This window comes from Artibeus jamaicensis, unplaced genomic scaffold, assembly GCF_021234435.1.
Source record: "Artibeus jamaicensis isolate MK-2021 breed Jamaican fruit bat unplaced genomic scaffold, CSHL_Jam_final contig_588, whole genome shotgun sequence".
Classification (NCBI taxonomy): Eukaryota; Metazoa; Chordata; class Mammalia; order Chiroptera; family Phyllostomidae; genus Artibeus; species Artibeus jamaicensis.
Window position 1 is genome coordinate 7,213,774 of NW_026521895.1, and position 15,028 is coordinate 7,228,801.

Below are 15,028 nucleotides of genomic sequence, written 5' to 3' on the forward strand. Positions count from 1 at the left end.
AACAGGACTTGGAGCAGAGGCTCATGGTCTCTACCCAAGTAACATCTGAAGCTATAATAATGTCATTTCTAAGGTTTTGTTCAATTGCTTTTCCATTTGTGTTCCTTCTTCCCTGGAAATATAACTCTAGATAATTAATGAACATGTAATTTTTTAATGTAAACATTTATGACACCATGTAAAAATCTACAAGTATTTTCCAAGAAATACTAGTAAATGCAAAGAGAACAATGAAGAGTTTCCAGTATCACCTTCATCTGAAATATTTAATCTCATCAGGTAAGTACACTCTACCCAACTTGGGGAAATGGCTAACTTATTGATGGATGTGAAGAAACTAGATCTGGTCAGAGAATCTGAACCAAAGAATGGCAAATTTAGTGGTGATAGGTATTTCATAAATACCTCCTGTTCAAACTGTCTATCGCTGCTTTACAGACTATCCATATGCTGGCAATTCCGAGGATGGGGGGGCGAGTTTCTGCTGCTCCCACTGGGGATCAGTTGGGTGATTGCAGCCATCAGGCAGCTCGACAGGGGCCACAAGGTGCCAGAGAGCCTCCCTCGCATGCCTGGCAGGGGTGCTGACAGCTGACTGGGGCACTTCGCTGGTCTTCTAAGTGGCCTCTCATTCTCCAGGGGCCTAAACTGGGCTTCTCGCAGCCTGGCATAGTCTCAGGGCTCTGGGATAGTGAAAGAGGACGCGTAAGGCCTACCAAGATCTGGGCTCCAGAGTTTGCACACCAACATTTCTGCCACTTTTGGGTCAATAAAAATCACATGTTTGGCCCAGATTTAAGGGGTAAGTAAAATAGAGTTCACCCCTTGGTGGGAGGAGCAACAAAAAAAACGCTGCAGAAGGCATGATTCATTAGGGGCCATTATCTAACAGTCTATACCACATCTCTGAATTATTTGATTGAAATAAAAAGCATCCTATAAAACAAGTTATTTGGTTTTAAAAATCTTTTATTGCAGTCATTTAAGCAGCAGGATAAAAATCTCAGTAGGAGCGACGGTACCAGAGTCGCAGAGGTTATAATTCCTGACAGAGCTGTGCTTTCTGGTTACTGAACATGGCCATTCCTCGGTGCTCTGCCCGAGTGCTCGCTGGCACGTGGCAAAAGCTCAAGGAATGTTTATTGAACAAATGACAGAAGAAATAATGGTGTATAATGTACTAACAAATATACAAAAAGTCAAATAGGATACATATTTGAAAAGCAGTTCTTCAATTCGTCATCAAGAGTTTGAATCAGACCTCTAGCCCATCCGTCAGTTCTCCTCTTTAGTTCCTCACTGCTGCAAGTTTGGTACTGCATCACTGCTTGCTCTCCTGTAAAATAAAATGATGAATGCAGGACTTTTCTGGGAGTACAAAGGAGTCCTTTAGGACAAAACTGTTGATTCCCATTGACTCTTAATGGTTAATCCATATAAGGTTAATACATTCTCCCTGTTTAAAAAACAATGGCTTCAAATTGATCACAAGTTCCCAACTTTTGGTCACATCAACTAAAAAAATGTTTGTTGAAATTGTAGCCACTGTAAAAAATCAAAAGTTACCTGCAAGAGAATTAATTAGAGAAAGGAACATTCTTCTGAAAATTATCATATCAATGGCAACAATATGAAGCACTAAGTGGTGAGGGAGGGACCACCATTGGCAATGTCAGTCTGGATGTACACGTGCACATATTTGCACACGCATGTGTGCTGGCTACCTGGCATCCCAGCACTCCTGTGATTCTTGAGACACCCCCCCCCCCAGTGAAGCTTGGTGGCAGAAAGCCAGGTACTGTCCATCTTCACCTTTGGCAGCTAAGATATACACTTCTGACCCTTTTTGGCCTTTAAATCTTGAAACAGTGATGTGAAAGCACATGGATAATTGAGAAAATATTTACAATAAATGGCAGCAACATCCTAATGAGCCCAGCAAGGCAAGGGGGAGAGGCCAGGCAGAGCAGAGCGTGAGTGCTGTGCCCTCCCCAGGCAGCTGCGATGCTCTGACTTCAGCTCCTCCCTCCGAGCTCAGAGCCTGCCTTGCTACTCACCACCAGACCCTGGCTTTCAGTTTATGAACTACCTACTTGCCTTCCCTATTTGAAGGGAATTTTTTTTCCACTGAACTCTGTGACTCTCTGCCCCTGAAAATTCGCTGATACAGGGAACCACATATTTTTATGGTTTTCCTCATTTAATTTACCCCTTCAAACTGATATTAAAGTGAATCAAATGAATGCGTTGAATGAGTATCTGAAATCCCACCTAATTTTGAAATCCTTACATCAGGAACTAATAGGATGTAATGAATTCTGAAGAGTTAAACTTTTTCCAGATGATTGGTTTTGACCCGAATTCACCATGTTATGAAAAAGAGCTGTTGCATCTATATTTACTTCTAGAGATTTGAGGACACCAAGCATTAACTCATAACGCTCAAAAGGGCCTGTTCCAAGGAGAAGAGACCAAAGCATCTGCTTCATTACTCAAAGTAGAGAGCTCAGTCCTCAAAAAGTAAGCTGCCCTGCCCTGGCTGCATGGCTCAGTTGGTTGGAGTATCACACCATACACCAGAAAGCTGCAAGTTAGATACCTGGTTGGGGGTACATACAGGAGGTAACTGATGTCTGTCTCTGTCTTTCTAAAAACAATTGACATATCCTTGGGTGAGGATTTTTTCAAAAGTACGGTGTCCCCTTGCACAAAATGCTGGGCAGCACTGCACAGCGGAGTAAAGCCAGACTCTGAAGCCAGGCTGCTGGGTCCAAATTTTCATTTTTCCACTTAGTACCCATGTGCCTTTGATGGAGTCATTTCCCATCTCTGTACTTAATTTTCCTCGTCTGAGACTCTGTAGCCAAAGGGTCCATGAAGGTTAAATGGCAATATGTACAAATCACATAATCTTAGCACATGTTTATCTCTATACTGTTTAGAAAATAACTGAGGTGCAAAAATAAAATGCATATAGCATTTTACATACTTGTATCTAATCTTAGAACATATTATAAACAACAATGACAAAAATTCTTTTTTCAGAAGCATAAAAGTTATGCATTACAATAAGATGAAATCCTTGCTCAAAATCTGTAGGCATTCATTCATTTATTCACTCAGCCACAGCGCGGTGAGGCTCTGTTATGTGCCAAACACTGTGTTGCCCATGACACTGGGCACGGAAGAAAAATTCAGAGTCACTGCCTTCAAGAAGTTTAGTTTGAAGCACTTGAGCATCCTCACCCTCAAATAGTTGAGATAATAAAAAAGTACAAAATTTATTTATTTCTTTGTGCCCATCCAAAGCAAGTATTGGCAAAATTTTCTTTTCTGTCAGAGTCCAGGGAGTAAATACATTAACTTTGTGGGTTCCATGATGTCTCTCCATCACAAACATTGTCCTCCACCACGGTAGCACCTGTGCAGCTGCGGAGGACACATCAGTGGCAAACACAGACAGACAGAGGCCCGATTTGGCTCATGAGCCATCATGTGCCAGTCCCTAAGCTAAAATGTCTTATGATTGTCATCCTTACAAAGCATCACTGACTCCTTGAGACCAGAAGAAGAAAACTCACTGTCCACTTTTATTTACTAACACACTTGTCCCCCAGCCTTAGTCACTGACTGGGAACAGCCACAACAGCAGGCAAGGAAGCAGAAAGCCATGGGTACCTTTCAAGGCTTCACAGGTACATTATGAGCAGAGAAAACTTCAAAATCTGAGCTGCACTCAGATTTTTCATGTTGCTAATCATGATTAATTCCTTTTGTATTTATTGTAGGAACATTAATCATGATTAATTCATTTGGTTTGAATGTGGATATAACATTTAATTCCTCCCAAATTTCAGAGGAGCCTATTTCAATGAGTAATTGAACAAAAATGAGTTGCAGAAGGAAGAAAGGAACAGTTTGCAGCGCTGAGCACAACAGGCAAGATGAAGTAGAACTGACACTGGACGCCACAATAATCAGCGATGCCTCACGGTGAACCGGCGTTTGCAAGAATTCAGGAGACTCCAGAGACAGGGAATGACATACCTCAGGTCAATGCGCAATTGTTGCTGGTCCTCTGCTCTCCGCTTCTGGTCCTCTTCCCAGAGTGAAGAAATGGCAGAGTGACATTTCTCAATCACAGCAGGAAAAAAAACTCTCAGTTGAAACTACAGATGTCTGAAATTATTTCTTTATAATGCTTTTTTTTTGCAAGGTCAAAACAATGGTTTGTCATTCTCCCTTTCTCTGTTCAATATGCATATATTACTGTTTGGTCAGAGTATCAGTTAGTGAAAAAATGATGTCATTAATTGATCTGTTTTCCATCCCTAGTGCCGAATCCATGTTTCAGTTTTTAAAAACTGTCCCTTCCCTCTGTGTAATACCACAAACTGTATCAGGAATTGCCATGTAGAACAAGTCGGGGGTGGAAAGATATGAAATGTATACAAACTAAATTCTATTACAATACCCAGAAACAACCACATTCTCTTGCTCACTCTAATTGTAAATGTTATTTCAGTCTTTTCCATTTTCTGCTACTGCTGGTGACATTTGAACTGAAAATTTCAAGACAGAAAGAGAAAAGGCTTGACTCTTTTTTTTCAATCCTCCCCCAAGGACATGCTTATGGATTTCAGAGGGAGAGGAAGGGAGGGACAGAGAGAGAGAGAGAGAGAGAAACATCGATTAGTTGCCTCTTGTACACACCCTGACTAGGGAAGGAACCCACACCCTACGCATGTGCCCCAACTGCAGAATCAAACCCACAACATTCCAGTTTGTGGGACTACATACCAACCAACTGAGCCACACTGGCCAGAACCGAGGCTTGGATTCTTAAACCACAGGGCAAATGAGTGCAACTAGGCAAGGAAAAAAACCATATTTCCCTCCCACCTGCCCTTGTCCTTCTTTCTTCTTCTTTTTTTTTCTTTTAAATAGACTTGTCTTCCCTGCAACACAGCTTAGCTAGGACACACCATTCACATTCCCAGGTCACCTGGTAATGAAGGCTATTGTTGCATCTCCAGTGTGGACTTCTCATATTCCTTGAGGGTTGGTTGCTGTTCTTGGGCACCATATGCTACACAGAGTGTTATATCGTGGACGATAGCTACACATTTACCTACACATTCAGACTGTGAGCTCCTTGAGGTCCTATTCCTGATCCATCTTTGTGTCCTCTCTCCTGGTTCTGTGCCTAGCACACACAGCCTGACACATGGTCTAGTGTGTGAGTACACGTGTTGTTTTGAGATGATAACCTCACATCTGAGCACTGGCTTGCCTTTCTTCTGCTTGTTTTTCCTTTTCATTGATGACCTCTTCTTTCTAGCCCAAGGGATAGATACAGAGTAAAATAAAATAGAAAAATATGGCTCTTATAATATTTTTGCCATGTTAATTTTCAGTTCAAAAGTTTGCAGCAGTTGATATTTAATATTATTAGACAGCCCAGCTTCTTCAGCCTTTTGCTCTCTATCACTTAGTCCCACCATAATAATTTCTCTTGCTGCTGTACCCAAAGGACTATGCACATGGTCCTTTCTTCCTCCCAATGACTGATTTTTCCATTTTTCACTTCAGCTTCTCTCTCCCAACTTGTAGCTACTTCCAACTAAACAAAACAGAACAAAATAAACCAACAAGAATAATAAAATTGCTCAAATTTTCTGTTCTAGGATTCTTCTCTTGTTTATTTCTTTTCTGACAAATATTTCCTTAAGTTGTCTTTCTCAGCTCTTGTTTACTACCCTTGTTTGAATGCTGCCATGTGAGTACACTTAAATCCACTGCATAGATATGTCATTTGCTTCATGATCCTTAATAGCAGCATCAACCAAGAAGTAGCTTCAGGGGCAGCATCTCTGCTGTCCCTTCTTAGCCAAGGGGTTTGGGTGGGATCAACCCACACTCACTTTCAGACGTGTGCCCTAATTCACCCATTTCCTCTGGCCAAGGAATTGGTTCAAGGATGGGAATGTAATCCTCTCAAACTCAATGACTTCATAAAAGATACTTGTTGATATTCTAAAAAAAAAGAGCTTCTCTCATCTCTAAAAGTTAAGAATCAGTCTTCCTTTTCTGATTGGCATGTGGATGATGTGCCCACCAGGACCATGGGGGAGGTGTCCTGGTGTCCTGAGAGGGGGGCAGAGCTGCTGTGACCAACATAACCCCTCTTGAAAGACAAGACCGGATGGACCACAAGAAATTATGTCCTAATGATGGCATTTAAACTGCCAAAACAAGTTGCCACTGAAACCAACCTCTGCTTTTTTGGTTACATGACATAACAAATTTCCTTTATTGTTTTGGCTCTTCTGCACTGGGTTTGCTACTACTGAAAACTACAGGGTTCCTCACCGATGTGTGCGGCAGGGCCATGAGTCAGCGCGGACCCGTGTGGGAATCCTGACTGCATCTCGTATCAGCCTGAGCAGTCACGTGAACTCAGTGTCTCTGTCTTGGTTTTCTCATCTGAAAAATAAATATAATATCTATTTTGCAGAGCTTATATCACTATAAAAGACATCTATAAATCTGGCTCATAAGGGGGCTCAACCAATGTTAGCAACTGTTACCTTTATCAATTTAGGTTAATCTACAAGTCCTAGTACTTCACACATTCATAGATACTCAACACAACTGTCAGCACTGATTGTTAATAAAATACACACATGTATGTGAACATCTGTGTGTGTGCATTATACACACATGTATCAGTATTCTACGCCACAGGTCTGGAATGAGTCATGATTCACCAGAAGTAGGTAGCGAATAGCTATTTGCAAAGCTGGATTATAAATCTCTGATTTAATAAACCTTTCTAAGGCTACAGAGTTTTATTTGCACTTGACAGAGATCTGTGGAACTCTTTCCAAGTTGTGACAAGAAGCCATTTTTCCCCACTTTGATGAGCTCATACTGTTGCTGGACTGTATCTTGTAAATCAGGGGAAATCATCACACAAGTTCTTCTGGAGGAATTGGATACGTCAGCTGATCTCTGCACCATTAATTTCCAGTTGCTCATTTTATACAAATTACATTAGTTCCTCCCTGGATGGAAGCTGGAGGAAGAATGATGGAGCACCTGAAAGGGAGGAAAGGTTAATGGAAAGGCACACTGTTTTCTTGGGTTTCAGTTACAGCAGGAATAGAAGAAAACATTTTATTATGACCATCAGTTCGGATGTATTGCCATCATGGAGTCTAAGGACTTTTATCTAAAAAATCAGGACGTCCGATTTTAATTTCCAGATTGTGTTGGTAATATAGCAAACACAGGCTATTTCTCCTATTTCCAAAAGGAGGGAAATGTAGTCTCTCTTTTCCTGGTGATGGACCAACACCAATGAGGGGAAAGCAGTATCTGAAATGCTAAGGGGCAGGTGGTTGATTGCACAGTCGTCCAGATCCAGGACCTGCTAAGTGTTTACCATCCTGAGATGTGAATGGGGACAACGTGCTGGGGACATAACTTTAGGTTTATCTGATGACTTGTCAGCAAATGCTGTAACATTTTCATCACTCAGGATGATAAGTTTTGCTGAATCAGGAAATAACTTGTTTTGAGGCATGCAGTTGTCTGTGTGTGTCTTGTAAACAATCTGGGGGGTAGGTGAATCGAACAACAAAGGGCAGCTTTGCAGATCACAGCCCAGGATGATTGCTTGACAAGCCTGTGCCAACTCTGCTGGCGAACAAATAAAATGAGCCATTCCCCTTCTCTGAGGACTCTGTATTTTTAAAGGGGGATAATAAATGCAAAGCTGTGCAAAGCCTGGCTGGGGGAAATGTGAAATCCATCTCTCCTCATTTGCATAAAATAATCAGCAGGGCTCTGATAATCAGGCTGGGGGAGGCAGCTGGAATCTGTGTTCCGTGGAGATGTCCTGAAGCAAGGCCCAAAGTACCTGCTGTACATTCCTGAGCTAGACCCCAGGTGCCTGGCATCCCTTGAGACACTCCCCTCCCCAGGACTGAAGAGCACTAGAGCTGGCACCCTGTCTTCACCAGTTCTTCCGAGACAAGCCAGGACCACACCACAGTAAGGCCTGCCTGCATTATCTGTTCCTGTCCTTTGAAAAAAACCTGACATTTGTCCAACTCATAACTGTGTGCATGGTGACATGACTGAGTGGGAGCATTTCACACTATTTCTTGCTTTGTGCATGGATGACTCATATTTCAGGGATATAAGTCTGGCCATTTCAGAAGGTGTCTCAAGACTAAGGTAATTCTTATCATTGTAATTCTACAGCACAAAGTGCTACAGGGTCCACTTTGCATTAATGTTTCCATGGAAATCAGATACTTGACATTTTATTTAAACTATTAATCTAGAATGGCTCACCAGCCTATGAAAGTCAAACCCCACGGTTTTACTTTTGGAACCAACACCAAACCATTATGTAAGGGGCAGAATTAACTTTCAGCATCTCAAAAATCCATAGGCAGGACAGGTGCTAAACACATCACAAAACATAAGCTCACTCCAATTGCTCCCTTTGGGGCCTCCTTTTGTTACTTACATTCAAAAGAGATGGCAAGGGCTGGGCTTCCTCCGCCGGCCCCCTCCACCCTTGCCAGGGCCCTCCACACCAGCCCCTGCGCACTGCAGCTCTAGAGTCGATTCAAACTGCGTATGATTAAAAGATGGAAATATTCCCCATGGACACTGGGCAATTTATTTGTGAAAAAGATTTAATGAAGAATTTCAAAGCAGCCAGTGCCCCTACAAAGAAAGCTCATTTGTGAATCTCTATGTTCTCTCTGCTGCCCTGAGTGCATCTGAGGGGAGGAGGAGGAGCCGGTCCCTGCAGCTATTGCCAAGCGTATCACATGTGAGTTTCTCAAGATATAAATATTCCCAGGCAGCCAAAGGCATTAGAACAGGCTGTTTTTAGATGGTCACCTCTAGTCTGGGCCGCCCCCACCCCCGGCCAGTTTGGGAGAAAGGCTGTCTGCCTTCAGTCTCCTTGAGGTCTCGCTGGGTCCAAGTTCCCACACCTCCATGGTATCTGCCCAGTGACCCTGGACAGCTCCAGATGAAGCCACCCAGACTCGCTCCTGAAGGTCTCTGCTTCTTTCCTCATCACAAAATGGCTTTGTCTCATCTTTCTATGACTTAGTATTTGGATCCTAGCTGATATAACTGCCCACCTACTCACATGATAATAATGGTCAGTAAAGAATAATAAAATTTTGTGTCCTGGAACATTTAAGCTTTAGAGTAAGAGGGACGTGAATCCTTCCTTATGAGCTGTCTGACCTTGTACAAATTATTTACACTCCTTGGGCCTCAGGCATCTTACATATAATTTGGAGAAAAATAATTTTTCACTTAAAAGATTTGTTTGCGCATGTGAATAAGATAATGAATATAAAGCTCTTAAATGCCATCTAAATTGCTGGTTATTATTTGTAGCAGAGGAAACCCAAGGACACAATATTTTAATCCAAATAAATAAATTCAAGTACATTCAATGTGCAAGAGAAGACTAGTCAAGCCTTTCAGGGCCGCTACAATTGCATCAGAAAGTGATATCTACAAACTCAGTATAATCCAACCCCAAATCTGTGCAGATTTCATATAGAAGTTGACAAGCTGGCTCTAAAATTGATATGGAAATGCAAATGACCTAGAATAACCAAAGCAGTCTTGAAAAAAAAGGGCACAGTGAAATTTATTATAAGTCACAGTAGTCAACAGTAGGACTGGCATAAGAATCAACATATAGATCATTGGAACAGAATGGAGAGCCCAGGAATGAACCCACACTTGGATAGTCATTTGATTTTTTACAAAGCTGCTAAAGCAAGCCAAGAGGGATGTCATGTTTACAAATGTTGCTGGAACAATTGGATATCCATAAGAAAACAAAAGCAAAAATCACAAATCCCATCCCTACCTTGTATTACCATGCACAAAAATTCATTCCAAATGGAACATATCTAACGGTAAGAGATTTTAAAGAAAAACAGGAAGATATCTTCGTGAATTGAGAAAGCAATAATCAAAATTAGAAACTTCTCTTTTGTTTATTAAAAAACGCAGATCATAAAAATAAGCCAAAGACTGGGAGAAAATGTTTACAAAACATATTTGAGGAAGACTTCATAACCAGGGTATATGAAGAAATCATTATATACCTCAATAATAAAATAGAGAATGAAAGCAATATTTGAAAACTTGGCAAAAGAAGATATACAAATGACCAATAAGCAAATTAAAAAATGCTCAACAGCAAGGTTGGGGGTGGGGAGGAGGGTAGAGAGATTGAGCAAAAAAGAAAAAGGTCTCACGGACATGGACAACAGCATGGTGATTGTGGAGAAGTGGGGCATAAGGGGACTAAGTGGTATTGAAAAAGTACAATAAAAAGTAAAAATGCTCCACATCTTCTTTCATTAGGGAAATGTAAACTAAAACCACAATGTGATACCATTAAATATCATGAGAATGGCTAAAATTAAAAGACTGATGAAAGCCCTGGCTGGTGTGACTCAGCTGATTAAGCACCGCTGGTGAACCAAACAGGTGCTGGTTGTATTCCCCAGTCAGGGCACATGCCTGGTTGTGGGCCAGGTCTCCAGTAGGGGGCGTGCGAGAGGCAGCCACACATTGATGTTTCTCTACCTCTATTTTTCCCTCCCCCTCTGGCTAAAAATAAATAAATAAAAATTTAAAAAGTAAAAGACTGATGAAAGCAAGTGCTGGCTTATACATTTTGATGTGTTCTGTAAGATTCTGATAACACTAAATTTATACCCTACATTACCCATAATCTATGATCCACACATAGGTACTGACCCAAGAGAAGTGAAAACTGTGTTCACAGAGATACTTGTACAGGAATGTTCATGGAAACTTCATTACTAATAACCCCAAACTAGGAATAATCTGGGTGTTTATGAACAAGAGAATGAATAAACAAACTATGGTATATTAACACAATCGAATACTATTCATCCATCAAAAGAGATTAGTAACCAGTACATACAACAATATCAATGAAGTTCAAAAACATGTTTAAGTGGAAGAAGCCATATATTCAATAAAATATGCCATGTGATTCCATTAATGTGAATTCTAGAATAGGTAAAACTAATCAATGGTGGACAGTACCATAAGTTGTTGGAATTGGGGATTGGTTATTAAGAGGCATAGATACAATATTCTTGTCTGGATAGCAATTCAAATTACATAGATTTGTATATCCATTAAAAATTTGTGAAAATGCCATTAAGAGTTACACATTTTAGAATATCTAAACTTCATTTCCCCCCAAACTATAATAAGTATTGAATTTTAGTTCATAATGTACATGCTGAAGTGTCTGCATTTGCTTTGAAAAGTGACAAAAATCAGATGGATATAAGTATTGACAGAACACTGGATAGACTGATGAGTATGTAATAAAGTAAGCAAATTAAAAATGTTAATGGTTCAATCTGGAGAGTTTTCACTATAAAAATCTTTCATGTGTATGTTTGAAAATTTTCAAAATAGACTTCCGCCAAGATGGAGGCATAGGTGGGAATACTTTTCATCCTCGCACAACCAAATCTAAAAACAACAAAGTTTTAACAACAATAAACATAACCAAACCACACAGAAAATCAAATACGGAGTCCAGAAACAACGGACCACTCAGCTAATCCAGTGAGAGGGGCAAAACCAGCAGCAGAGCCAGTTGGGCAAAAAAGATCCGGGCGGTGCACAGGCAGCCGGGGGTGTGGATCCCAGGTGCCGGCTAGCTACGGGCAGAACCCAGGGAAGAGGTGCTGCTGGCTGTCTGCGGTCGGTCGCACATTTGCATGCAGATAGACCAGTGAAGAAGCGAGCATTGAGACAGATCTCGCAGACCTCAGCAACTGGCGCAGGGCAGCAGACTTGCACGTTTGCGCTCGGATAAGCAGGCAGGGGCGAGCAGTGAGGTGGACTGGGCATGCAGAGAGGACCGCCATTGCTCCTTCTCTGACCCTGCCCCCACATACAGCATCAAAACCTACGACCTGGGTGGCCCCGCCCTGGTAAATACCAAGGCGCCTCTCCTCGTAGGTAACAAGCACAAACACATCAAAACATGGCTCAAGAACAACTCAGAGCCCCAGAGCCGATAAATCTAAGTGACCAAGAAATAGCCAAACTTTCAGATGCACAGTTCAAAACACTGGTGATCAGGATGCTCACACATATGGTTAATTATAGTCACAAATTAGAGGAACATATGAAAGCTAAACTAATTGAAATGAATGGAAATGCACAGGAAACCAATAGTGATGAAAAGGAAACTGGGACTCAAATCAAAGGAGTGGACCAGAAAGAGGAAAAAAATGACCAAACAGAAAAGGATGAAGAAACAAGAATTCAAAAAAAATGAGGAGAGACTTAGGAACTTCCAGGACATCTTTAAACATTCCAACATCTGAATTATAGGGGTACCAGAAGGGGAAGAGGAACAGCCACCAGTGGAAAACTTATTTGAACAAATAATAAAGGAGAATTTCCCCAATCTGGCAAAGGAAATAGACTTCCAGGAAATCCAGGAAGCTCAGAGAGTCCCAAAGAAGTTGGATCCAAGAAGGAACACACCAAGGCACATCATCATTATATTAGCCAAGATTAAAATGAAAGAGAGAATTCTAGAAGCAGCAAGAGATAAGGGGACAGTCACCTACAAAGGAGTTCCCATCAGACTGTCAGCTGATTTCTCAAAAGAGACCTTACAGGCAAGAAGGGACTGGAAAGAGGTATTCTGAGTCATGAAAACCAAAGACCTACAACCAAGATTGCTCTATCGAGCAAAGTTTTCATTTAGAATAGAAGGACAGATAAAGTGCTTCTCAGATAAGATCAAATTCAAGTTCATCATCACCAAGCCCTTACTATATGAAATGTTAAAGGGACTTACCTAAGAAAAAGAAGATAAAAAAGATGAACAGTGAAAGGACAGCAAACTCACAGTTATTAACAACCACACCTAAAACAAAAGCAAACTAAGAGGACAGCTAGATCAGGAGTGAACCATAGAAATGAAGATCTCATGGAGGGTTAGCAACAGGGGAGTGGGAGGAGGAGAAGGGGGGAGAAGGTACAGAAAATAAATAGCATAGATGATAGGTAAAAAATAGATAGGGGGAGGGTAAGAATAGTAGGGGAAATATAGAATCTAAAGAACTTGAGACACGCATTCATGAACTAAAGGGGGAAGAATGGTGGGGGAGGGGTGTGCAGGGTGGAGGGGAATGGAGGAGGAAAAAATAGAACAAATGTAATGGCATAATCAATAAAAAAGTTTAAAAAAGAACTGTTGACAATTTTCTTAAAAAAAAAAGAAAATTTTCAAAATAAAATGTAGGAAAAAGGGTGCTACTGCCTCTGTTTGCTTGCAGTTAATCAGAAAACTCTCAAAAGATAGTATCCACATTCCACGGTTTTTTCTTTTAGATTGAGTAGCTTCTATTTATTCATTTAGTTGACAAAGAGTTGTGGGGGGCCTGTTATATAGGTCTGTCCAGAAAGTATCCAGCCATACACTATGAAAAATAGAGACATTTATTGAGGAGGATATAAAGAACTTGGTACATGGAACAATGACATCTCAGTTCCCTTCAATATGGGCACCTTGAGACTTCACACAATTCTCCCAATTGCCATCAGCTGCCCTGTCATATTTTCCTGAATCTCAGGAAATTGATGTCCTGAAATCTCTTCCCTTTCAAAGGTGATCTTAATTTTGGGAAAAGGCAGAAGTCACAGGGCAGCAACTCTGGGCTGTGCCGTTTTTTGTTGTTTTTTTTTTGCCAAAATCCTCTGCACAAGATGTGATGCATGAATGGGTGCACCGTCATAACGAAGCTGCCAATCACCAGTCACCCAGAGCTGTGGCCTTCTGAATCATCGAAATCGTTTTTGCAGAGGGATGTCCAAGCTTAACACAAAATCTAATGCAGATTCATTACTCTACTTGCTTAGTCATTTTGATTGTGATGGCCACAGCACACTTGCTTACTCAATGGCATCTACCGCCTCCACTGACTAGTACAGTGAAGTCGTCATTGTTCACACATGCACATTCCAGTTGACTCTCCTTGGCTGCCAGGTTACATTGCTGTAGCACAAACTGTTCTCATTATATTAACAATGGCTGGACTTTTTCCAGACAAACCTCATATAGTGGGCACTGGGATAGGCACTAAAGATCCACTAGTCACTTATAATAGTCATAGAGTCTGCCTCCTGGAGCTCCATTCTAATGGTTACCTATACAAAATGAACAAATAGATGGACTAATAACAAATGGTGGTCTGTCATGAAAGCATCAATCACAGGACTAAGACTGAAGGACTGAGGAGACAACCCATCTTGTGTCAGATGGTCCCAAAGGGTCAGCCATATAAGATGAGGCTATTCGGAGAGCTGGGAGAAGAGCAATCGAATGGAAGGTACAAGGCATGCATGTCTTAGGGATACTCAGACAGCTAAAAGGCTAGGGAAACTGGCTGGGGAGCAGAATACGAAATGAAGCTGGAGATCCAGACCAGAACAGGATCAGAGGGGTCTTATAACTCATGGCAAGGAGTATTCTAAGCCTCATGAGAAGGCACTGCAGAGTTTTGGATCAGAGCGTGATGTGAAGAGATGAAAATCAGTGTCCCCGTTATGGTGAGTGTGCATAGACTGAGTGCCAGAATTCAGATGGAGAGACCCGGGGAGAGGTAGCAGAGCCCAGGGCAAGGTGCTGGCAGTGGGACTGGGCGGAGGTGGACTGGTCAGCGATGCGGCATAGTGGGCGCTAAGCGTGCCTGTTTGGGTTCTAATTCCCTGCTGAGCTATACATACATACATACACTTACATACATGAAAAAATAAAGCAATCTCTTAGCTAAATGTTGTAATTGTGCCCTGAAGTCGGGATGGAAGTGAGTTCGTACAAAGTTCTGCAGACCTCCTGGGAGGCAGAACAGGGCGGTGCAGAGGAGGCCTCTTTGCACACTCCTCTTCTAAACAA

General features: G+C 41.5%; 1 long non-coding RNA gene across 1 annotated transcript; it reads right to left on the bottom strand.

Moving 5' to 3' along the window:
• Nucleotides 1–1,019: 1,019 nt before the first annotated feature.
• LOC128628203 (uncharacterized) lies at nucleotides 1,020–8,580 on the bottom strand. The gene is made up of 4 exons (XR_008392532.1): nucleotides 8,543–8,580; nucleotides 6,935–7,101; nucleotides 6,373–6,486; nucleotides 1,020–1,336 (listed from the first exon to the last, which is right to left on the bottom strand). It is a non-coding gene; the product is annotated as an uncharacterized LOC128628203 (long non-coding RNA).
• Nucleotides 8,581–15,028: the final 6,448 nt, after the last annotated feature.